This window comes from Salvia hispanica, chromosome 5, assembly GCF_023119035.1.
Source record: "Salvia hispanica cultivar TCC Black 2014 chromosome 5, UniMelb_Shisp_WGS_1.0, whole genome shotgun sequence".
Taxonomy (NCBI): Eukaryota; Viridiplantae; Streptophyta; class Magnoliopsida; order Lamiales; family Lamiaceae; genus Salvia; species Salvia hispanica.
In genome coordinates this window covers 6,910,491-6,916,490 of record NC_062969.1, presented here as the reverse complement: position 1 = coordinate 6,916,490, position 6,000 = coordinate 6,910,491, and the positions used below count along the sequence as shown (strand labels likewise).

Here is a 6,000-nt window from a genome sequence, read left to right as displayed (position 1 = left end):
TCAAAGGGTAGGGTCACAGTCTTGTTTCATTTTTCATATCCTCTTAAATCTCCAAAGCCCAATTATAAAGCCCAATATAAATATGGGTAATTTACTATTGTATCCTATACTGACTGATAGTCCCAAGTAATTTTATTTTTTTAATATTGATAAACAATATATGTTTATGAAACTCTATGATTTGGATCTTTAAAGTCCCTGTCTACTTTGTGGGGAATCTTAATGTTCAACTTGCAATGAATTAGCGTATAATGCCAATCAATAACATAGGAATTATGTCAATCGAGAAAACCTATAAAATATCGATACTTAATTGTAATTAAATTTAATAAACTCCATGTTTAATTGAGATGCTTCCACTACCGTATATTCTATTTTTGAAAGTAATGAATTTGTATTAGAGTAAATTGATAATATCAAAAAATTTAAATTGGAATAAAATGTTCAAACCGAAAAGAAGGTGAGCTAGTAATAGGAAAATAGTTGAAAGTTTGAAACTATAAACAATAACAACCAACAAAAAAATTATCCAAATTCAATACAGAAACAAGAAAACCGAAGCAAAAAGAATGACACATAAGCGCGTTATACACAAATCATTTGTGGGTTCGTCTTTCTAAAATGAAATGTGGAACATACAAGTACTGCAAGCTATAAGTATTGGGCTTCACCTATCAAGTAATACTACAACTATAAAACTGGTGTCCAACGAAACAAACAAATGCTCCCTCCGTCCCAAAATATTATAACCCCTTCTTTTGGACACAAGAATTTAGGAAATGTTGTTAAGTGGTGTAAATGGAGTTGATAGTAAAGTAAACTTTTACCATAAATAAAAATGTTTTGGGACACCCGATGCACTTTTATTAGCATTTAAAATTCCTCAAGTATACGTGGTAGATCTAGTATAGCTAAAGGTTAGTACCGGATATCGAACACGGGAATATAATTGAACTCGACTATCATGTACTAAGCGCAAATACTATCTAGAGAAACAAGAGTTTAGGTGGAGATTTATAAAACTAGACATGATGTAAAACAATAAAAGTAAATAAGATAGAACTAGGCAAATAGAGGAATTTCAAGGATAATGATTTCACTAACTCTTTAGTTATTCTAATTAGTTCTACGTTCATCCGACTCAAGTTTTACCACGATCTCTCCCTATCATGCATCAATACTCATGTCACAATTATTGTATGAACATATAAGATAAATCAATCAAAGCTATCACCGATCAAAGATTGACAATAATCAAGATAACGGCCAATTAGTCGAACAAAAGTTCAAGAAAAATCAAGTGGAAACGAGTTCAACATTAAACATAAAAAGAATTACTTAAAAGTCAAATACTATCAAACTCAAAATTCTATTGTTTAGCAATCCATGACAGATGAACTAAAACAATAATTAAAGTACGAGACATGAAATAAACAAACAAAACCCAAGGATGAATCTTGAAGTCTCCATGCTCCTTTTCCCTTTCTTCAATCTCCAAGAATGGTGACGGAATGATGGATGAGGAATTTGGGTTGGAGAATGGGGGGAGCCATGAAGGCTCCTTTTTGGGGGGGTTTGCAAGGGTTAAAATCTACGAATGGGGTTTTGAGGTATATATAGGTTGAGAAATTTAGATTTGGTAATAAGGTCCTCCAAGTTAGGAAATATGTAATTTTCGTTCCCTATAGGGGAAAAAAGATTTGGTTCACAAGGTAAGATCTTCTTTCCTTCTTCAATTTTCCGCCAGAGGGTTACGCTTTCCCGGACTTTGGTAGAAGGAAATAACTTCCACATAACCTTATTGAGGTATTTTGTACCCCCATAGCTTTTTTCAAGAAGAAGAGAAGGTGTGTAGAACGCCCGACGGACCGGACCCCGGCAAATTGTTTTTTAAAGACAGTTGCGACCCTTTTTTTTTGGGCGGGTGCCGCATTCCCAGGCCGGGTAGCCCAAAGCTTCTGACTTCTTGTGGCGGTCGCCACGCACTTCCCGGCGGTCTTTGTCACCGCTAAGCGCCGGCAGTCGCCGAAAGTGTTGTTGCGGTCGCCGGAGAAGCTTCAGATTTCCTACTTCGCGTTTTTACTCCTATAATTTTAGGCTTTATTTTGCATATTTCTCACAAAATACGTCAAAATACCAAAATAGATAATATATGCAAATAATGAACATGAAATGCAACTTTGACATTAAAAACGGACCACAAATTGGCCTTAAAATAGTGCAAAATGCGAGCGTATCATACATGGAAGTAAGGATCGATCCCACAGAGGGATTACTAGTATTTAAGTAATTTAAAAACTAAGAAGAAGAAAAACTCACAAATACATAAACAAAGCTAGCCAAAGCCACAAGTACTTCTTGTCAATTTTTAAATATGTCTTATGTTGCGTTATTTGACAATATTAAGTAATTTAAAAGCAAAGATAATTTAGCTAATTTACCAGAATAACGCCTAAGATTGGGAAATGTCACGCATGTGTGTGTAATCAAGGGTTTCCTCCTCATTTTGATCTATCCCTGTCTAGTTCTGGATCTAAATCTAAAATCTGTCAAAACACTTGATTCTGGTACAAGGTTCATGAAGATGGTATTCATTACTTTCTTGAGTTTCTCAACAGTGTGTACAAGCTATTTAAAGGAGATTATATTCAATTATAACTATTCAACTGACAGTAGCTAACATCTTAACTTCTTCTACAACTTCTGTTTTCAGCTTTGTTATTTCAACCTTCCTTCATTCTCCTTCGAGTTCTCATCTACCATCGCCTCTTCCATCTTTCCCACATCTCTTCCACATTACCATAACCATCCATTCTATAATTCAAAGATGACCCTTGTAATCAAGCCAAGGCAAGTGTGATTTAGGCATGAGCAATCCAACTGCTTTTCGTATTGATTTTTCAATTCAACTCACATAAGTACTCATGGCATAATGTTCTTCGTCGATCCACCTTTTCCAATAATGTAAATCGATTGTGATAATCAAAGACCTTACATGTTTGTGTTATGCTCCTTAATTTCACCATTGGATCGAAAAAGATCCTAAGACAAAACGAACTAAATAAATGAAGCATCAAAAATTCTCACGATGAGCCAAATGATTGATCGAATTGGCTTCTTGACAAATTAGGCCCAAATTGATAAAAGTCATTCCAATATTGCACTTGGAATATTAGACCCAAATTGATAAAATCATATCAATGTTTAGTGTGGAAGAAAAACCTAACAAATCCTTTCATTATTCGGATGATATATTTTAATTCTTTTCTAGATCGAATTATTTTGAATTTCTGTTTTCTGCTTATTTGTGAGAAGTTGGATTAGGTCTAACAAACATTACCTAGTTTTGTTTAACGAAAAAGTCAAAAACTAGTTATATATGTGGCAATGAACTGTATTTTGCGTATTGATATAAAACAATAATCTACAGTGCAAAAATATATTAAGCACAATTGCACAAAGAAAAGGAAACAAAGACAATTGGACACTATAATGTTGTGTGTCAATTATTAAGAATATAACAGCGCAACTTGGTTGTGATATCTACCTGACTTACGAATAATGATTTGAAAAAGTTATAAAACGTAGACGTAATATATATCAGCTTTTTAGTACCCTCCTCTTCATTGCTTAAATTAAAAATAGAAACATTCTATTTTAGAAATTAAAAGTTCTTTTTCTCTATAAGATGAGACTCATTTTTCACTAATACATTTTTTTTCTTTCTATCTTAATTATTTTTATTGTATCAATTTTATATTAAAACGTGTCGCTCCAAAACTTCCTATTTTTAAAAATGGGAGGAATATAATTAGAGAAACAAAATATAGAACCTATTAACGTGGAGTACTAATTAGTACTATATGTATATTCACATTTTTGGTTCAATTATAAGAAACTTGTAAGTTCATAATTAGAGAAACAAAACAGACACATAATTATTTCATCATTTCATGTGTTAAAACACACACACACACACACACACACACAATTTCATGTTTAAAATCGATCATAGAAAAGCCTTAATAACTTTGCACAAAATACATCTCGATCCTATTTCAGATCAATCAAAATCTATGAACTAAATTGATTTCTAATTGATGGAATGAGGAAGGTTTCTATTTTATACTTTCCCGTACACGGTATACAGCATACAATATGATTAAATCATTAAATGACATCACTGAATCTTAATAAAAAAGTCGAGATTTTAGCTGACTGGGAGAAATTAATTCTGTTGGCATTATAGGATATTCTTAGCATTCTAAAATGCGTAACACAATTTCTGACTTATGTTTTGGATAAATATATACATACGCCCGATTGTCTCTAAACTCTACGTGGAGCACGACGCCTTCCCCCAATCAATAAAATGAGACATTAAATTTTCTTTTTTTATGTCATGGAAAACTATGATACAGAATGAAATACACAAAACATACTAGACTTGATTTGCTACCTATTAATAAAATTCGATTCATTATGTTTTAACACAGTTAACATTTAAGATTAATATCATATCATATGCATAGAATTGGAACCGTACATAAACAATTAAACATACATATAGGATAACGAGAAGGGGAAAACATATTCTACTTCTTTGTTTGTCTATTGTGTTATGTAAACATACTTATTTATTAAGGATTTGAGAAGGTGACCTACTACTAAATTAAATTTAAATACAAAACTATATATTTTTTTTAAACGATCAAGTATAAAAAATTAAAATGTCTAATAAAACCTTTCCGAACACAATGATCAAGTTAAACAATTAAAATGTCTAATAAAACCTTTCCGAACACAATTTCATAACAATTTTCGCTTTAATCATATTACATATTACTGATGTTCCCAAACTATATATTAATCACTATCAATATCTAACAAAGAACAAGAAAAGAAAATAAAACATAAAACAGAACATACAAATAAACAATTGAAAATGTGAAATTAATAGTGAAAGCTCTTGGGCAACCAAATTAAATGCAAGAAACAAGTATTACAAATATGTATTTTCTTAGAATGAGATATTTCAGTTTTCATGTTTGAAAAATGGCTTCCTCCACTCAATTTTCTAGTAGTATATATTAAGCACACACAAAATATTGCATAGTAGTACTATAAATTAAATTTGCCTAAATTTAGTCATCGGAGGTAACATGAGCAAAATAGAACATGATATTGGCACGGCTCAATCAAACTAAAGAACCCAAATTCTTGGGAGATTTGATTTGATTGAGTCGTTCCAACACCATAACTAGCCAGTCACCGCCCAACAAAATAATCAATACAAAAAATGAAAATAAAACAGAAAAAATTGAGGTGATTTCTAATACTTAAATTGTTACCTCCACTGCATCTAGATGCAACATATTCATTGCATCTCATCAGAAATTAGATTTTGAAGAAGGATCTTCTCCCCCCCAGAAACCCTAATTATAAACACTGAAAAAAGAGGATATTTGAGAAATTAGTTGTGTGTGTGTATGTGTGTTATCATCAAAAGAAAAAGGCGAGAAATATGGCAGATGAAAATATTGGCCTTCGCCTGATTTTGATCAAAGATATATACAAAGAAAAGGGTTTATCATTATTAGGACTTCAAATGAAAACATATATAGTGGTTGATGACATTTTTGCAATGACAAAAATTATGTCACTTTCTCCGGAAATTTCAAAGAAAATCCATTAACTACTTTAGGTGACTTGCCAGCTTGGACAACCAACTTTGTACCATTGTTAAATCATCATTAGCATCATCATTATGTCATAGACTTAATCGGAATCTAAAACAAGAATTTCAAAAAAGTTTTGGACAAAATGCTTGTCTAAGAATAATCAATGCCTGATTTTCTTTTGTAGCATATTATTATGGAGCAATACTAGCTACAAGAGGTATGATTTTTGTAATATGTATATGTATGTATATATCTTCACTTTCAGAATAATTTTAAATATTCTCCTGAAAAGTTGTAGTATTTTAATAGTATCAAGTTA

The 6,000-nt window shown here is 31.7% G+C and overlaps 1 long non-coding RNA gene across 1 annotated transcript; it reads right to left on the bottom strand.

Moving 5' to 3' along the window:
* Positions 1 to 2,575: 2,575 nt before the first annotated feature.
* On the bottom strand, positions 2,576 to 5,567 carry LOC125190444. The gene is made up of 2 exons (XR_007170915.1): positions 5,352 to 5,567; positions 2,576 to 3,042 (listed from the first exon to the last, which is right to left on the bottom strand). It is a non-coding gene; the product is annotated as an uncharacterized LOC125190444 (long non-coding RNA).
* Between the last annotated feature and the right edge of the window lie 433 nt (positions 5,568 to 6,000).